We start from the raw sequence: 19,558 nt of genomic DNA, 5'->3' as shown, positions 1-19,558 counted from the left end.
ACCGCAGCACTGTCGGCTACGCGGCAGCAGTGTAAGGTGGCCGAAAGAGCCTGGCGGGCACAATACGATACTGTGGCCAAGCTGACCTATAAGACGGCGGTTAAGGCCTATCACCGGGACATCCGCCTGGGTAAAAAAGCCTACCTGGAAGGGAGGATAGAAGCCGCCTCCAACTCCTGTAAGGAGATTTTCACTATAGTGAGAGAATGTATATCTCCACGGTCCAATACCTCTGATGAGAGGCCATCTGATTCCTGGGCTTCGGACCTTGCTATCTTTTTCACTAGCAAGATCAAACTTATACAGGACTCTTTTCCATCGGTGGCACCTGCTGGGCCGATTAACCCTGAGGCTAACCTGTCCCCTCTGGCCTCACCAGGTTTGACGTTGGGCGTGTTTCCACCTATCTCTGCCCCTGCCTCTTTAGCATTCATGGGCAATCTCAAATCGGGCTCGCCTCTGGACCCGTGCCCGGCTAAATTTCTGGCGAAAATTGCGGAGGTGATTAATCCGTTGGCGAACCCGCTTCTGAATCTCTCATTGAGCCAGGGAGTGGTTCCGCAGGCCTGGAAGCAGGCAATGGTCATTCCTCTGCTTAAGAAGCCTGGTCTGGATCCGAAGGCCCCAGTCAACTATAGGCCTATCTCTCTGCTGCCGGCTCTCACGAAAATTGTGGAAAAGCATGTTCAGACGGTGCTCTCCAATTTTCTAGAGACAAATGAGATTCTGCACGCCACCCAGTCGGGCTTTCGTCCAAATCTCAGCACAGAGACCGCGCTCCTTGAGGTTTCAGAAACCATTAAAGGGGTTCTGGACACTGGGGGCAAAGCCATGCTGGTGATGCTGGATTTGTCGGCGGCTTTCGACACCGTCCCCCATGATGGCCTTTTCGCAAGACTCTATGAGATAGGACTGCGGGGGACGGTGCTCAGCTGTTTTTCCTCCTTTCTAGCTGGCCACCGGCAAACGGTGTGGGCCTCGCCAGATTCCGCCGTGATGCCGCCTCTGGGTGTCGGGGTCCCACAGGGCTCTATTTTGAGCCCGACCCTTTTTAACATCTTCATGACCCCTTTGGCGGCGCTGGCGGAGTCGTTTGGGGCCCAGATCGTATCCTATGCAGACGACACCCAGCTCCTCTTCTCGTGTAAGAGAGGAGGAGACTTTGATGGGGAGAGTATCCGGGATTGCCTTGGGGCTGTTTTTCAATGGTTCCAACTGAACAGCCTCAAGTGCAATTCCGATAAGTCCGAGGTACTCTTCTTTGGGTGCGATACGGAGCCAGACTGGCAGGCTTGGTGGCCCATCAATATGTTCCCTCCGTCCTGTTCATCCCAAATTGCTAAGAACTTGGGGGTCAAGATGGACAAGGGGCTAACGTTGAAATCCCAGATCCTTGGTGTGTCGGGCACCTGCTTCGGCCTCCTTAGGATGCTGCAGAGGTTTCTTCCCCTTTTGTCTGAGGAGCACAGGAAGCTGACTGTGCAGGCCCTGATCGGCTCTAGGTTAGATTACTCGAACGTTCTTTACCTGGGCCTGCCAGAGTATCTGCTACAGCGGCTTCAAGTTGTGCAGAATGCTGCCGCGAGGGCTATTTTTGGTTTGAACAGACGTGCCAGTGCAGCGGGCTTGCTGCAGACGTTTCATTGGCTTCCAATCCGCAAACGGATTGCCTTTAAGGCTTTGACTTTGGCCTATAAGGCTCTCCATGCGGTGGGAGCAAAGTACCTCCAAAAGAGACTTGCCTTTTATCATCCGGCTCGTTCTCTGAGGTCAGAATCCCTGTTTTTGGCGGTTGTCCCGCGAGTGAAGAGAGCTCACCTGGGAGGTCGCTCCTTTGGACTACTGGCGCCACAGTTGTGGAACTCTCTGCCGCTCACACTCCGGGGAGCCACCAGCCTACTTGCTTTTAGAAAAGGTCTCAAAACCTGGTTGTTTACCCAGTAGGCCGCTTTGTTGTTTGCCCTTTCTGCCTTTTGTCTTCTTTTAACTGTGTTATGTTATTGTGCTGTAGCTCTCCTTACTCAAAGCGCCGGGACACTCTTTTTGAGTAGCCGCGCGCTATACAAAAGTAAATATAACATAACATAACACTTATCTTGTTTACACTAATGGGGTCCAATTTTCCCTGCCTCAGAACCAGATTTAATTCTTGTTCCTCCTTTGAGTACAGTCAGTCAACCAGATCTAAGCTGCTATACATATTTTGTGTTGGTGACCCTCCCCATTCTAACATTGTCCTGTACCCTCTATTTTCCCTTCTGCCATGGGCATGGTTCGTAACCCTGGTCCACTCATCCCATTGATCAGGTGGGGTTGTTGGTGGGTAAAAAAAGGAGAGTGGCCGGGGTTCTATTGATGATCTTATATTTTGATTACCCCAGGGGCAAATGTAGTCTACTGTGCGGGGGTCCCTAAAATTGACCGCCACACAATCCCCAGGGATAGTTTTCCAGCTATATCCCACCCATGCAACTCTCCGCACCATCAGTATCTCACTTTTTACATGTGGGTGTAGTGGTCGATTTATATTAAGCCAGTGTAACACCTTATTTTTTAGGGCCATGTGCGTTTCATGAATAGAATTATCTATTTCTGGCACTCCTGTTAATACCACTAGGTACGGACTAGATTCTGGTGGCAAGTTAAGGCAGAAACCTCCTGAATGTTTCCCATCTAGTGTGTTCCCCCGTGGCTCCCTAGAATAGTTTTTAAGGGACATAGGGTCTCCTGGGACTTGCATGCTAGTTTTAGACAGTTCCACTGGAGCTATTGTCGTTTTTAATGTAGTAGCGGCATTGACGGCTTGTTTTTGCACCGGGGGTGGTGTTGAGGGAACTATTTCTAAGTTCAGAGGTTTGTTTGACTTTGCAGTCCCCACTTCTGGCTGTTTTACTTGCATAGGAACCGTTAAATTCATAGTAGTCTTTTCAAGAAGAGACAGCTGTTTCTCAATGTTTAATAGTCTACATTCTAAAGGTTCCAAGGAAGATTTTAACAAAGCCCCCAATTTTAAAAGTAAATGGTCTTCTCCCGCCTCAGTCCTACCCACAGCATTTTCAATGGCTCTGCTACACAGGTTTTGGTTCAATTCCAACTGAGAATTATTAACATCGTCCACCCTCTTCGATCTGTAAGAAATATCACTCCCACCCCTCCCCCTGGCTACCTTTGAATGCCTATCTCCCATGCTTTTAGTATTAACCCGCTTTTTCTTAGGAACTGCCCCTGTGCGTTTCCCCATTAATTTTCTGGTGTAAGACATCTCCGGTTGTTCGGTATTTGATGATATTATAACAACTTCTGGTGCCTCGGACTGTTGCGAGCAATTCAACAAAGAATTATCTGTTAAACCATCAGGCGTGGAAGGAGGACAGTGTATAAGCACTTGTGTTTTAGTAGTGTTAGTTTTTAGGGTATGATCTTCAGTATGGGCTGTCGCAAAATTTCCCTTGGAGGATCTCTTTGCCATTGCTAGGTCTTGCGAGACGCGTCGTTCCATGAGAACTATGCCTTGGTCAATTAATGAATGTGTTCTTATTATGAAGTTGTCCAAGGTACCCGTCAGCGTTGCCCCAGCATTAGCAGTTTTACTTCTACTTTCACGTGTAGACATAGTATCAAGTGGCCTGACAAAGTAAATGGAGACACAATAACTTACTCAACAATGCACACGCTTATTTCAAGTAGAAGAGTTCAGAGAATGTGCCCGGTCCGGTCTCTCGCGGTCTCGAACGGGCTATAACGGGCCCGCCCTTGGCCCGGGCTTCGTCCGGTGCTCGCCCGCGCGCGTCCCGCGATGCGCGGTTATGTGCGTAGCTAAGTAGAAGGAGGTGGGGCGGGAAGAGGACCAAGCTGCGAAAGATGGAAAGCCGCACAGACTGATGGTTCTTGCAGTCCAGCTCCAAGGGTGTCTTCAAATCTCAGCCCCAAAGTCGGCAAAGTGCTATGGCAGGTCCGGTGCTAACAGGCAACAACCCAGCAAAAGTCTTGACTGCGAGCTGCTCCCGCGGAGCGGGGGCCGCGAGTCGTTTTGTAATCCTGGGAGGTGGGGCGGGAAGAGGACCCAGCTTCGGCAGATGGAAAGCCGAACAGACTGCTGGTCCTCGCAGTCCCTCTCCAAGGGTGTCTTCAAATCTCAGCCCCAAAGTCGGCAAAGTGCTATGGCAGGTCCGATGCTAACAGGGAACAACCCAGCAAAAGTCTCGACTGCGAGCGGCTCTTGCGGAGCGGGGGTGTGAGACGTTTTGTAATCTGGGAGGTGGGGCGGGAAGAGGACCCAGCTGCGGCAGATGGAAAGCCGCACAGACTGCTGGTCCTCGCAGTCCCGCTCTAAGGGTGTCTCCAAATCTCAGCCCCAAAGTCGGCAAAGTGCTATGGCAGGTCCGGTGCTAACAGGAAACAACCCAGCAAAAGTCTCGACTGCGAGCGGCTCCCGCGGAGCGGGGGCCGTGAGTCGTTTTGTAATCCTGGGAGGTGGGGCAGGAAGAGGACCCAGCTGCAGCAGATGGAAAGCTGCACAGACTGCTGGTCCTCGCAGTCCCGCTCCAATCAAATCTCAGCCCCAAAGTCGGCAAAGTGCAATGGAAGTGTTATTTCCATCTTCAATAAAGAAATACACTTTTTAACCCTTTGTGTTCTTTTCTTACTAACTCCGACCCCGTTAAATAGACACTTGACACCTTTCTCATGTAAAAGTTTGTGCCGGTGGCTTTGTAAGTAGTAGGAAGAGTCAACCTTTCCTTGGGCAATCAGGTTTGCTCAGTAGATTTCTCAGTGCCCATTCCTCGACAGATTATAGATCTACATACTCCATAGGATTGGTAATGCAATGTAGCCTTTCCAGGACCTAGCATAAGATTTACGCCTTTAGAGATCAGTTCTTACTCAGACTTTGGGGTCCTTGTCTATAGACATCTCAGGAGTTCCTTCAAGTGTGCCATATTTTTCTGGAGATCCAGTAAAACTAAGGGAACTTTTGGATTCTTTAAATATTTTCACCATGTACACTTTAATTGAGAACAAGCCATGGTGAACTCTGTGATTAGTTGCCTATGCAGATCGACAATGACTTGGCCATCTCTTTCAGTAACCAACTCATTTGTGTATTTACAGTCTTTTGATATCTTCTCACCAGCTTTTAAGAAGATGTGTGAACACCATGTTTGGAGTATTCCCTGGAAGAGGCACTGTGTGATACCCAGCAAGGAAAAATTAAGTATTGAATTATATTGCTTGTTTCCTTCACCATCAAGTGATACTATTTGGGTTGAAGAAACTGAAATGGCATTGCTTCGACGTAGCCTGAAGGAGAAAATGAAGGACAACGTTGTTCAATCACAATGTCCTGCTTCTTTTTCCGAACTAACTGATTTAGCACTATTAATTAAGCACAGATTACAGAGAAGAATGGAAAGAATAAAGTCCCAACAAAGTTCTTCTACTTTTTCTAGAGGTCCTTCGTCTGAGAATGCAGTTCACGATTGTCTGGGGAAGGGACAATGCACATTTGAGTAGTGAGGTGTACTTTGAGAGTGATAAAAAGTGACAGTGTATCTCTATGTTGTGGTAACGCTGGACATATCATAAAGTTCTGTGCTAAATGGCCTTTGAGGAAAACTGGAAGATTTCAATCTTCCTCTGAGAAGAAGAAAGGAATATGCTGGTTTCTATTGAACGAATCTAGGAATACTGCTGCTAGTCATTTGTTTTTCTTATAGATTTTTATAACGAACTGAATGTCATTAATACCTCTTTGTTGTTGGATAATCGTGCCTGGGAATGTTCATTCTTCAGGATTGGGCCACTGAAATGATAATCTGAAAAGACTTACAAATACTACTAAATTGATTAGAATTGTTGAAGGTTCACCATTAACCTCATATCTAATTTGAGAGATGCCATCCCTATTGCAAGTTTCTTTTGGTGATCACGCAGAAGTGTTATAATTTTACATTATTGCCTCTCCTAATCATGCCTCGATTTTTTACATTCTTTGATTAAAGAGGCATAATGTATATGTCAACTTCTCCACTCAAACCATACCATTGCCAGCACAGTTTTGTAATGGCAATTGTTTTGCTTCAGGAAGTTATTGGTCACCAATTCATGAGATAAGGAATCAATCAATCAATCAAACAGGATTTATAAAGCACGGCTAATCATCCACAAGAGTAACCAGGGACTGAGAGTCTTTTTTTAAATTTTTTTATTTGCATTTGAAATGTATAAACAACATTACCCCCCCACCCCTGCAGAACAGGTAGCAAAATCTTACATTTTATTGATTATAGAAAATATGAAGAAAGGTATATACATTTGTTCAGTGAGCATGAAGCTGAGCTAATAAAAGAAAAAAAGAGAGAAAAGAGAGAGAGAATGTCATGACTCCGTCATGCTAATGCCCTTGGAGAGGGGAGTTTAAGCCCTTCTAAAAACCCACCCCTGTCCCGTGCACCCTGCACGCCGTAGTGAAAGATCTTTTAATGATTATGATTTATTAGTGTAACATTTTCTGCTTCAAATTATTGCTCGTGTCTAGGTTATGATGGTTTGTTGCAGTATCAGATTCTGTAAAGTGGTATTGTGAATTATAACTTGAACTTGAACTTGCATTAAGGATCGGTGCAGGGAAGGCTCTGTTACGGGCAGATCAGCTACGGGCAGACCGGCTAGAAAAGAATAATCTGGAAACGCACACGCACGCAGAGAGAGTGCGCGGTGCGTCATCAATCCTCCGGGTCTGGCTCGAGTATAAATAGCCACACCCGACGCTTCCAGACGCTTTGCCTTCATCCGTCCATGAAGAGAACTCACCTCAGCTGTATCCAGAGAACCTGATCACCTGGCAACGCCCAAGACCATACGGATTGGAAGTCTCTTCTTCGTGCTTCGTGCTGCAAGAAAAGAAAGAAAACGTTAAGCTAAGTGAAACCTTTTCCTATTGTAAAAAGGCACCCAACGCAAGCAAGTAGCAATTTGTTGAAAGGACAAAAACTTACCTGAAAGCATATCCGAAGGCATTTGTTGAATCCTGGCAAAGGAGTTTATCTTGACATTTGATTTCCTAGAGGAAACAAAACGACTTTGAGACTTAATCAAAGTGAAATCTTGTAAATTTGATGTTATGTTTAGTTAGTTGCTTCTTTTGCTAGTCATATTTTTTTACATAGGTTGTGAAGAACGTGAAAGATTCGAGAGAGTACTTTGAGTAAGTGATACAAAGAACAGATTGGTAATATAAATGTGGTGCAATTCGACATAGGAAAAAACAGTAACTTATTCTTTCATGTAATTGTTTTATTTAGGAGCACAGATTTTACTGAATGGGCCTCTACCCTCTCGAAAACAACCCACGCAAAATACAAGACTCTTCACAACGACAACACGGACGCGAAGCCTAGCTTCTAAAGTCGCAGGTAGGCTCTCTTAGAGTATAACAAAAGAGAATTACTGTAGGGTAGACTTAGATAGTTTACAGGTCTTAAAAAAAGGGGTTTAAGATTACAGAAGTGTTCTTTGTTGCTTCGCAGGTCGACAACCAAGGAACAAGTAGCGTCCCCGATCCGGCCTTCCTCCCTAAATTCTATTTAATTACCTTAGTGTGAATCTAAAATCACTGGGTGTTGCCTAGAACTCGGGGAAGTTGGTCCATAACGTCTCTGCGAAATCCACCTACAAGCATCCTACAGGTAAGAGTGCTTGTAACCTTGACAGAAGGCAAGACGTTATGGATCCTACAGCCTCGATTTCCTTGCAAGACATAGCAGATATGTTGACTAGTATACAATCTGAAAATGCCGCCCTTCGTAGGGATATTACTGTCATACAAAACAGTATACAAGGAGCAAATGTTTCTGGCCCTAGTACCTGGAGTTTTTCCCCAACTCAGAGATCGGTGTTGAAGCCACCAACTTTTCAACCAGGACTCCAAACCTTACATTCTAGTTCTCCATCTGAACCAACTCAGATTCAAGTGGTTACTCCAGTACCAGTTCCCTTAGCACAACCAGAAAGGTCTTATGGGGACAGTAACAAGTTCTCAGTCTTTTTAAATCAATGTCATCTACATTTTATAGCCAAACCCACAGCTTTTCCTGATGATTCTTCTAAAATAGCATTCATATTATCCTATCTAGGAGGAGATGCTGCCCTTTGGTCAGTGCCAATTATTGAACGTGATGACCCTATTCTCTATGACCTTAGACGATTTAAGAATACTATGAAAAAATTGTTTGCTAAACATGTTTTTGTTCAGTCTGCAGATCATGAACTACTTCATTTACAAAAATGTTCATCAGACTTACTACATTATATATCTCAGTTCAACAGATTAGTAATAGAAGCTCATTGGCCAGAAGGTAAGAGGGTTTCGCTTTTTTATAAGGGCCTAAAAGATGAGCTAAAAGATATGATTACACAAATCTTAGATCCACCTGATGATATTGAAGAGTTCATAGATCTGGTGGTTAAATTAAATCACCGATTATCTAAACGCAGAGGGGAAAAAGGGAAAACTGAACAAAAGCTGTTTTCTTTCAAAGACAGGGTTAGTTTCAAGACAGAACTTTCAACTAAATTAGATTTAGGAGAACCAATGAAGATAGGTACCATAAAAAGACCTCTCACTAAAGAGGAGAAAGACAAAAGGAGAAAGTTAAATCAATGTCTTTATTGCGGCAAACCAGGACATTTCGTTAAAGAATGTCCAATACGCCCAAATAAGCCTAAAGGAAAAAACACTGAGGCAGCTTTAGTTCAGCAGTCGGAAAACTAACTTGCTCGACAAAACAAGAGGTCAGTTTGTCGAGTACGTTATCTAATTTGGCCTCCACAACGCCAGATGTAACTTTTCATCACCTCAGTATAAAAATCTCTTTACAGTCTCACTAAAGAAAAGAAAAAGTTTGGTCAGTTGACGCTTTAATTGACTCAGGGGCAACAGGCAATTTTATTGACACACACTTTTTGCAGGAATTAGATTTTAAATCAGAACCTAAACTTCACCCAGAGGTGGTTAGAGCAGTCGACGGTAAGGAATTATCATCTGGACTCATACAATATCACACTGAAACTCTTCAAATGACGTGTTTATCCATGCATAAAGAAGACATTGCATTTGATATTATAGATGCCCCTCAGTTTCGTTTAATTCTAGGAATACCTTGGCTAGTAAAACATAACCCCAAAATCGACTGGGTTAAGAAAACAGTACTATTCGATTCTGAATTTTGTCATTCTTCTTGTTTTCAACCCCACATTTCAGAATTGTTAATACAAGGTCATAATTTTCCTATGGACTCTAAAAGTGTATTGCTGTTGGAAGGAGTTCCAAAGGAATATTCTGATCTTCATGACGTATTTGATAAAAAATAGGCCAATACTTTACCACCACATAGGGATTTTGATTGTCGAATAGATTTAGTGCCTGGGGCTACCTTACCATGTAGTCGGATATATGCCCTCACTGAAAAAGAAAATGAACACCTGAGGGAATATCTAGATGAGTACCTTGCCAACGGTTTCATTCGACATTCTAAGTCACCTGTATCTTCACCTCTATTCTTCATTCCTAAAAAAGGAGGTGAATTCCGTTCTTGTATTGACTACCGTGCTCTAAATAATGTGACAATTAAGAACAGATATCCACTTCCACTGATTCCAATTTTATTAGATCAATTAAAAGATGCTACCATTTATACCAAATTGGACTTGCGAGGAGCCTACCATTTGGTAAGAGTCCGAAGCGGAGACGAATGGAAGACCACATTCCATACCAAATTTGGCTTATATGAGTATCAAGTCATGCCATTCGGACTCTGTAACACTCCATCAGCTTTCCAATTTTTTATAAATGAAGTTCTACGAGATTTTTTGGATATTTGTTGCATAGTTTACATAGATGATATTCTCATCTATTCTAAGAACACCACAGAACATATACAACAAGTAAGAGCAATTCTTCGAAAACTCCTTAACAATTCCTTGTTCATAAAATTAGAAAAAAGTACCTTCCATACTACAAGAGTAGAATTTCTTGGGTATGTTTTAAGTCCAAAAGGATTTGAGATGGATCCAAACAAAATACAGTCAGTTCTCGATTGGACCAGTCCCTCCACAGTAAAACAAATTCAAAGTTTTTTAGGATTTGCCAACTTTTACAGGCGATTCATTTGTAATTTTTCTCAAATTAGAACCCCAATAACTAGGTTATTACAAAAAAATGTAAAATTTGAATGGACTAGTGATGCAGAAAAAGCCTTTCAAAATCTAAAACAACAGTTTACTTCTGCACCAGTTTTCATGCATCCAGATCCATCCATTCCCTTCATAGTCGAAGCAGATGCTTCACAATTTGCCATTGGGGGTATTCTATCTCAAAGGCATAAGGAAACTGGTCAGATGCATCCCATAGCATATTATTCAAGAAAGCTTACCCCTACTGAACAAAATTATGCTATTGCTGACAAAGAATTGTTAGCCATCAAAGCAGTTTTCGAAGAATGGCGTCATTATTTGTTAGGTGCTAGACATCCAGTGACAACCTATACGGACCATAGAAATCTACAAAGCTTGCGTTCAGTAAAAGCTCTCACCGCTAGGCAGTTACGTTGGACACTATTCTTTAATGATTACAATTTTATAATCACTTATCGCCCAGGAAAAGAGAATCAAAAAGCTGATGCTTTGTCACGTATTGGAATCCCAGAAGAAAAATATTGTTTACCTGAAAAAACCCAGCCAGTATTGTCTGATCACTGTTTTAAGATTGGAGTTACGCATGTTGATGTAGTAGAGGAAATCAAAAAAGATATACAAGGAAAAACAATGAAAGAGTGGCAAAATCAGTATCCTTTATTGCAAGTTAAAGATGACTTATTGTACATGAATGAACAAATTATGGTACCCACCCAAGAACTTCAACAGAAAGTGATACAATTACATCATTATACTTTAATGTCTGCACATCCAGGAGTAACAAAAACTAGTCATTTGATTAAAAGAACATTTTGGTAGCCATCTATGTTAACAGATGTTCAGACTTATTTTGAAACCTGTGTAGTTTGCACCCAGAATAAAACACAACATCAAGCACCGAGTGGACTTCTACTTCCACTTCCAATACCACCTCAACCCTGGCATACTGTATCCCTTGATTTCATAGTCGATCTTCCAAAAACTACGAATGGTTTTAACACCATTTTGACTGTGGTAGATCATTTTTCTCGTATGGCCCACTTCATTCCATTAAAGAAAATCCCATCTGCTAAAGAGTTAACACAAATATTCTCTAAAGAAATAATTCACTTACATGGCATCCCCTCAGTAGTAATTTCAGATCGAGACCCTCAATTTATTTCTCACTTTTGGCAAAACTTAGGAAAAACTTTAGACATGGATGTCCGCACATCTTCTGGTTATCATCCTCAGATTGATGGCCTAACAGAAAGAACCAACCAAACCATAGAACAATTTTTACGATGTGCATTAGTGGAGGAAGAACAAGAATGGTCAGATATATTATGGATATTGGAATTTGCTTACAATAACATGGATAATTCCTCCACTGATTTATCACCATTCTTTAGTACCTATGGTTTTCATCCAAAAATTATCCCTGGGTCAATAAGGTTTCCCTTTATAATCCCGTCTTTAGAGGAACACATTAAAAAACTAGTTCACATCCAAAATCTGGCCCATTATCATTTGGCACAAGCAAAAGAAAGACAAAAGAGTACTTCGGATGTACACAGAAGACCACAACCCAAATACTCCATTGGAGACGAGGTGTGGTTATCCACAAAGAATTTAAAAATAAAGACTTGTAAGAAATTGTCCTAGGTTTATCGGGCCATTTGATATTGAAAAGGTAATAAATCCTGTTAGTGTAAGGTTGACTTTGCCGCTCAAATATCGATTTCATCCAGTATTTTATGTGTCATTGATTAAACCATGTAATCCTATGACCAGATTTAGGAAACCCCCCACAACTATACAAGTTGATGGAGTTCCAGAATTTGAGGTTCAGAAATCATAGATTCAAAAAGAATCCGTGGGAAATTGTTTTATTTAATACATTGGAAGGGTTATGGCCCAGAGGAGCGATCCTGGGAACCTCTTTCTAACTTACGCAATGCTCCACGATTGGTAAGACAGTTTCATCTTCAGTACCCAGAAAAACCAAAGCCAGTTCCTCAAGTATTGGGAGGGCTCTTAAGAGAGGAGTACTGTCATGACTCCGTCACGCTAATGCCCTTGGAGAGGGGAGTTTAAGCCCTTCTAAAAACCCACCCCTGTCCTGTGCACCCTGCGCGCCATAGTGAAAGATCTTTTAATGATTATGATTTATTAGTGTAACATTTTCTGCTTCAAATTATTGCTCTTGTCTAGGTTATGATGGTTTGTTGCAGTATCAGATTCTGTAAAGTGGTATTGTGAATTATAACTTGAACTTGAACTTGCATTAAGGATCGGTGAAGGGAGGCTCTGTTACGGGCAGATCAGCTTCGGGCAGACCGGCTAGAAAAGAATAATCTGGAAACGCACACGCACGCAGAGAGAGAGTGCACGGTGCGTCATCAATCCTTCGGGTGTGGCTCGAGTATAAATAGCCACACCTGACGCTTCCAGACGCTTTGCCTTCATCCGTCCACGAAGAGAACTCACGTCAGCTGTATCCAGAGAACCCGATCACCTGGCAACGCCCAAGACCATCCGGATTGGAAGTCTCTTCTTCGTGCTTCGTGCTGCAAGAAAAGAAAGAAAACTTTAAGCTAAGTGAAACCTTTTCCTATTGTAAAAAGGCGCCCAACGCAAGCAAGCAGCAATTTGTTGAAAGGACAAAAACTTACCTTTCCTGGCAAAGGAGTTTATCTTGACCTTTGATTTCCTGGAAGAAACAAAACGACTTTGAGTCCTTCATATATCTCACCAATTCTAGGGGTTTCTTATAGATAATAATTTGTCCATCGTTTGCCACGATTGGAATTTGATGTGACCTCCCCCTTTCTTTAAAATAAAATCCCGCACTTGGAGGTATTTGAAGAAATCTCTATTAGATAGTTTGAACTCGGTTTTTAGTTCCTCAAAAGACTTGATACCATTCTCAGAAAAAAAGCACCCTAGTTGTTTTATCCCTAATTCTGCCCATCTATTCGATATTGAATCTCGAAATATTTCTGGGAGATCCGAATTCTGTATTGTAGGTGTATAAAAGGAATACCGACCTAGACCAACTAGTTTTTTAACATTCCGCCACACTTTAACAACGCTAGAGATAGTCTTGAATTTCACCTGTTTAAAATGGTCATCGTTAGAGTGACGCCATAAACAACCTGCACAACCATCTCCCAAAATAAGTTCTTGCGGAGTGGGAATATTATGGACATCGGTGTCTTCTTTCAAAAGGTATGCACTAAAACTCAACACTGTTGCCCAATAATACAGTTTAAAGTTTGGCAGTGCCCATCCCCCGATCTCTAGGTAAAGTGATCCACTTGAGTGCTCTTCGTGGCTTATGCTATCCCCATATAAAACGTGAAAACATATCGTCTATATTTTTAAAAACTGTTTGGGAGAATTCTAGGTTTATTGTGCGAAAAAAATAGAGAAACTTCGTAAAAAATAACATTTTGACTACATTAACTCTCCCTCCAATAGTGAGTTGTAAATTTTGTAGGCGTAGTAGTTCCTTCTTAGTGCGACTAATGAGAGGGTTAAGATCATCATCAACCATTTTTTCGATATTAGCGTTAATATTCACGCCTAAATTGCTTTATTAATTATACGTGGATCTTGCATCGTGATTTTATTATTTATGATGATCTGAGTTTTACTACGATTTAATTTATACCCCGAGACTTTGGCGAAGGGGTGGGCTTCTTGTTCTATCCACTTAATGGCGTTATTAGGGTCACCTGTGATAATAGCTATATCGTTGGCATATGCCAGACATTTAGTTTCTACGTTGCGAGCTTGAATTGGGGGAATGAAATTATTATTTTCCAAGTTGTGTATAAATACATCAATATAGATAGCAAATAGGAGGGGCGAGCAGGGGCAGCCCTGTCTTGTACCCGCGTGATGGCAAAGCTTTCTGATAGAGCCCCATTGATTAATACGTGGGCACTGGGGTTTACATAAAGTTGTTGGACTGCTGTTAAATAGTTTCTGCCTATCCCACAGTTTGATAGGGCCGCCCATAGGAATTTCCAGGAGACCCTATCAAACGCTTTCTCTGCATCGAGCAATATGAGGGCCATAGGGTCTCCTGTCACCCCCGTATAATCAAAGAGGGAAATAACCCTTTGTATATGATCAGTCTTAGACCTTCCGGGAACAAAACCATGTTGTCGTTCTGAGACAATATTATGAATTACGGGAGCCAATCGATCTGCTAGTATTTTTGAATATATTTTAGAATCCCTGTTAATCAGTGTGATTGGTCGATATGAGCCTAATTCTTTCTCATCTTTGTTTTTTTTAGGAAATACTATTATCTTGGCAACGGACCATGACCTAGGCGGGTTCCCTCCGGAGAAGATAGTTTGGAAAAGGAGGGTTATGATGTTCTCGAGTTGAGGGGCGAATTTAAGGTAGAATTCAGTTGGAATCCCGTCCATGCCTGCAGCCTTTCCATTAGCCAGGCCCTTAATTGCTAGAAGTATTTCATCAAAGCTGATTGTACTATCTAATATCTCCTGATCAGCAATTTCCAAGTGTGATGGGGTAAATGATTCCATATAAATATTGGGATCACCGCATTCGGTATTATCCTCGTGATAGAGGTTTTTATAAAATCTCTGAAAGGATGTTCATATTTCAGATGGATCTGATCTTAGACCCAAATCCGGGTCCCTAATTTCTTTAATTAGAGCAGAAGATATCTCTTTGCGGGTTCTGACAGCTAATTGGTGGCCCATTTTTTCCCCAAGCTCATATATTTTAGCTTTGTTGATATTAGCCTTACTAGCTGCTCTATCAGTTAATATTGCCAAGATGTTATTTTTTGCGATAGCCACTTTGCGCTCTGCATTAGCAATTGGGTTACCTTCCTGTATTGTTTTAATAAGTCCTTCTTCTGCTTTACGCAAATCTTCTTCCAGTGAAGCCATTTTTAGTTTTTCTGTTTTGTTGTGGTGAAAGGAGAATTTCATCGTTTCGCCCCTAACCCCTGCTTTCAAAGTGTCCCAGACTATGTCGATGGAGGTAGACCCGATATTATCTGATAGAAAAGCTGGAATCCATGTTCTCATATGGGAATTGTATGCGTTATTGTATAGCAAAGCTCTTTCAAATGTCCATATATTTATATTAGATTTTCAGGACCCTTCATTAGATTAAGTTTAAGCGGGTTGTGATCCGACAGAATTCTAGGTAGTTTATTGATTTGACATGTAGAGCGTAAGCTATTCGAAAGCAGCATATAATCTAATCTTACATGTTTTGAATGTGGAAATGAATAATAAGTATAACCAGGGTCGCCTGGGTGACTCATGGCCCAGCCATCAGAAAGGCCGTGTTGAAAACATAAGTCTTTAAGAGCGAGATAGACCTTCGGTTTCCTGCCTTGATAAATAAACCCAGGATCTGTGGACCAATTATAGGGTAAATGAATATTAAAACCTCCACAAAGAATCAATGGGAGGGGCCAGTGAAATAACTCGTTGGACACCTTAATCAATACCTCTGGATCGTCAATAATATCCCCATATATTGTACATAATGTGAATTTACCTTCACCATTATTAAGATGGCATTCTGTAATTGCAAATCTAGCTAAAATATCCGCTTTGGACTGTGAAAATTGTAGCCCACTGCCCTTTGCTAAAATTGCGACCCCCCTAGTACGTGTCCCCTGTGATGTAGCTGCTATAAGTCGATATCCTAGAGATTTCAACAGATAATGCTGCGACCATTCAATATGTGTCTCTTGGAGACACACGATATTCGGCCCAGATATTCTTAGACCCTCTACTACTTTCTGTCTTTTCTTTATATCATTGAGGCCGCATACGTTCATTGACAATATGCTAATCTTAGCCATTGGAGTTTTTCTCATATACTCTGAAAAAAAAAACCTTTGCTTTTTTATTTCTTTCTATTTTGCTAAGGTTAGTATGATCGGTATCTCCAGTGTAAGTATTTTCCAGCCTGTTCTGCCCCCCCCCTACTAGCTGTCCCTGCTTGTATGACCCCCCCTTCCTGCCCCCGCCCCCCTTTCCATCCGTTGAGGCACCTCAGGTGCCATGGTACCCGGGTGTGGGTGTCCATGTGATCCGCCCCCGTTAGCACCCTCCCTGTCCTAACACTGTGTATCTAAAATGTGATAGTTAAACTTTAAGTGGTTATGTATTGAATAAATTCAACAATTCTTATATTTATCAACCCCCCGTGCACAAGTTTCCCCTCCAAATACAGGGACTGAGAGTCTTGAGGCTTCAACAGTGCCCAGCTGAACAGCCAGGCTTGAGTCCTTTCGGAATTCTAGGAGGGAGGACAAGGTCCGGAGGGGAAGAGGGCTGTCGTTTCAGGATTTTGCCGCAAGGTAGGAGAAGGAGCGTCCTCCACTGTTGCTATGGCGGTTGCAGGTGTGTGTGCAAGGGAGAGAGAGGCAGAGCACAGAAGTCTGGAGGTTTGTGGAAAGTTCAGGCAGTGGTTGATGTAAACTGGTCCCTGGTAGTGTAGGGTTTTCTAGGTGTGGATGAGCATCTTGAATTGACACCTCTTCTGAATGGGGAGCCATTTAGGTGAGGGATGATGTAGAACCTTTTTGGGAGGTTGATGATTAGTCTGGCTGCTAAGCTCTGTAGGGTCTGCAGTCTCTTTAATAGGTGAGTGGCAATTCCGACTTAGAGTGCGTTGTCGTAATCCAGCCAGCTTCTGATTAGGGCTTGAGTGATGGTTCGTCTGGTGTTGATAGGTAGTCATTTAAATATTTTCTGGAGCATGCAGAGAGTGAGGAAGCAGGCGATTGAGACTTCATTGATCTGCCTTTTCATGGTAAGCTTGCTGTACAGCATGGGTACTCACAAACATCTTCCAAGGGGCCAATAAGTTTGATCTGTGATGTGACCAAGGGCCGCATTGTTGCCAGCGGGGTGGCGGTTGGGTGGGGGGGGGAGTTGGTGGAATGGTAGGTGTAAGGGAAGCGAAACATAATTGTACAATGTGAAACCAGAAAAATTCGGATGAATCCCAGCTTCTCCGCTTAATCAAATTGTGTGACGCTAGGCAATTGTTTTATTTCACTTGCCCACCTTCTTCTTCATATCTCAAATAAGAGTACCTCAAAATAAATGACTTAAGAAAGTGCGCTGTACAAAACCTTCTCCTGTTTTTGATTTGATTACTTATAACTTAGTTTATTTATACTAGGAACCCAGTTCACCCAAAAATATGCACATATCAACTGATTTGCCTCTTTAGTTGACCATTGTCATTATTGCAGGGTGGAGGGAAGAATTAATGTTTATAAAATCATGTTTTAAAACTATCACTTTTAAAATAATACTTCTTACTACACTGATATAATCTGATCAACAAAGGTGAAACAGTTCTGCGGGTTAACTAAATACACTTTTTGAATTTTGAAGAGACCATCATATTTTTACACTTTTACTGCTAGAGGTCTTTAAAAATGAAAATGTTCTTAAAGTTGTGCAGTGCAGGACTCACTAGTTACTTTCTTTCGTCAACACAAATTAACATTTAAATAAATGTGTGCCTGTTTATTTAGCTTCAGTTTATTGTTAGTGCTGAGTCGAGTAAACACCAGCCCAGAGTTGCTAGTGAGCAGGGGGCCACATTTAAATGTCAGGAGGGCCGAATGCGTCCACAGGGCCGTACTTTGAGTGTCAGTGCTGTACAGAATAATGCAGAGGTTGTGGGCTTGGTATGGCAGAGTGGATGAGGGTCCTAGTTCGGAGGGCCTCCAAGAATCTTTCCACAGGGAGGTGCAGTTCCAGACGATCAGCACTCCAGTATTGTCTGTGTTTAGTTTTAGGCAGTTGTTTTTCATCCAGTTGGTGACGCTTGTCATGCATATGTGGAAGTTGGCCCTTATGGTGAAGGATTCTTCTGATAGAGAGATGATGAGGTAGGTGCCATTTGTGTAGGATATGTTGCTTAGTTCATGGGCTCTGACGTTGTTGGCCACAGGGGTAATTTAGGTGTTGAACAGAGTGGGGCTGAGGGTCAAGCCTTGAAGGACGCAACAGATGATGTTCTTGGGTTGTGAGGTGAAAGGTGGTAGGCGGGTTCTCTGGGTTCTTCCATTGAGGAAAGAGTTGAACCATTTGAGGGCATCTCTTCTGACTCCAATGTGATGAAGCCTTTTGATAAGGGTGTGGTGGGATACAGTTTCAAACGCTGCTGAGAAGTCGAGGGGGATCCAGGTGGCCGTTTCTCGCAGATCCAGGAGTGATCTGATGTCATTGGTGGCAGCGATTTGGGCAGTTTCGGTGCTGTGGTTGATGCGGAATCCGGGTTGGAAAGTGTCCTGAAGATTGTTGTTCTTCTGGTGTTGAGTAAGTTGGCGGTTAATGGCTGTTAAAAAAAAAAATTGTCGGGAAAGGGGAGCAGAGCTATGCACCAGTAGTTCTTGAGTTCACTTGGACAGGAGGATGGTTTCTTGAGAAGAGGTTTGACTTCTGCGTGTTTCCGTTCTTTGGGAAAAGTGGACGTGATGGTGGATGCGTTGAAAATTCAGAGGTTCAAGATGTGGTGGGGCCTGGGGTCTGTGAGTGCTCCTGAGAGGTTGGCGTTCATGATGGCAGTGGTGTTCTGTGTGGTGAGTAGGTAGTCGGGGTTCACATCTGTGGGAGCTAAGAGGCTGTAGAGGTTGTAGAAGGTGGGTTAGGGTTCGAAGTTTTTGTTGATGGTGGAGATCTTGTCATGGAAGAAGTCTGCCAGGGTGAGGGGGAGGCAGGCTTTCTCTGTGCATTTCAAAGGGCTCTTTGATTCAGTGGCAGATGACAAGGAAAGGGAATGGACACATCTCAGTAAGAGTGAGCGGGGACTCATAAGGGATTCATAAAGGTAGGGCTGAGGGCCCGAGATTACCCTTTGATGCATAGATCACTACTGTTGACATCCAGGTATGAACCCTGGTCACTCCTGTGAATCTTGTTGTGGGTTAATCAGCTTCTGAGTCCTGTCTGCTGTGACAGACATCTTTCAGAAGGAAGGATGAAGGGGAGGGATGTCCATATCAAAGAAGTTGAAACCCAACATAAAGCTTCAAAGGTCGAGCCCCTAAATCACATTTTGTATCTGCAAAAGAACTATGAGTAGGGGAGTCTGAGACCGCATACTTTGTCTTCTGCCAAGCAGTCAGCCGGGCTGCATGAGGAGGGTAAGCTCTGCAAGACTGCCGCCTGTGACCAGGACTAGGGGCCTAGCCTGCTAGTCTCGCTGTTGGGTGAGAGGACATCACCCAGGGAAACCAAGATCACCTGCCCTGGAGTCCTGAGCGCCATTACCTGCCTGCTTGCCAAGACCTATGTGACCTTGAGGGAGAGGAGCATGTTGGAGGGATCGAGATCCAGAGAGAAGCCCAGAT

The sequence above is a fragment of the Lissotriton vulgaris genome, chromosome 5, assembly GCF_964263255.1.
Source record: "Lissotriton vulgaris chromosome 5, aLisVul1.2, whole genome shotgun sequence".
Classification (NCBI taxonomy): Eukaryota; Metazoa; Chordata; class Amphibia; order Caudata; family Salamandridae; genus Lissotriton; species Lissotriton vulgaris.
This window is presented reverse-complemented; position numbering follows the sequence as displayed.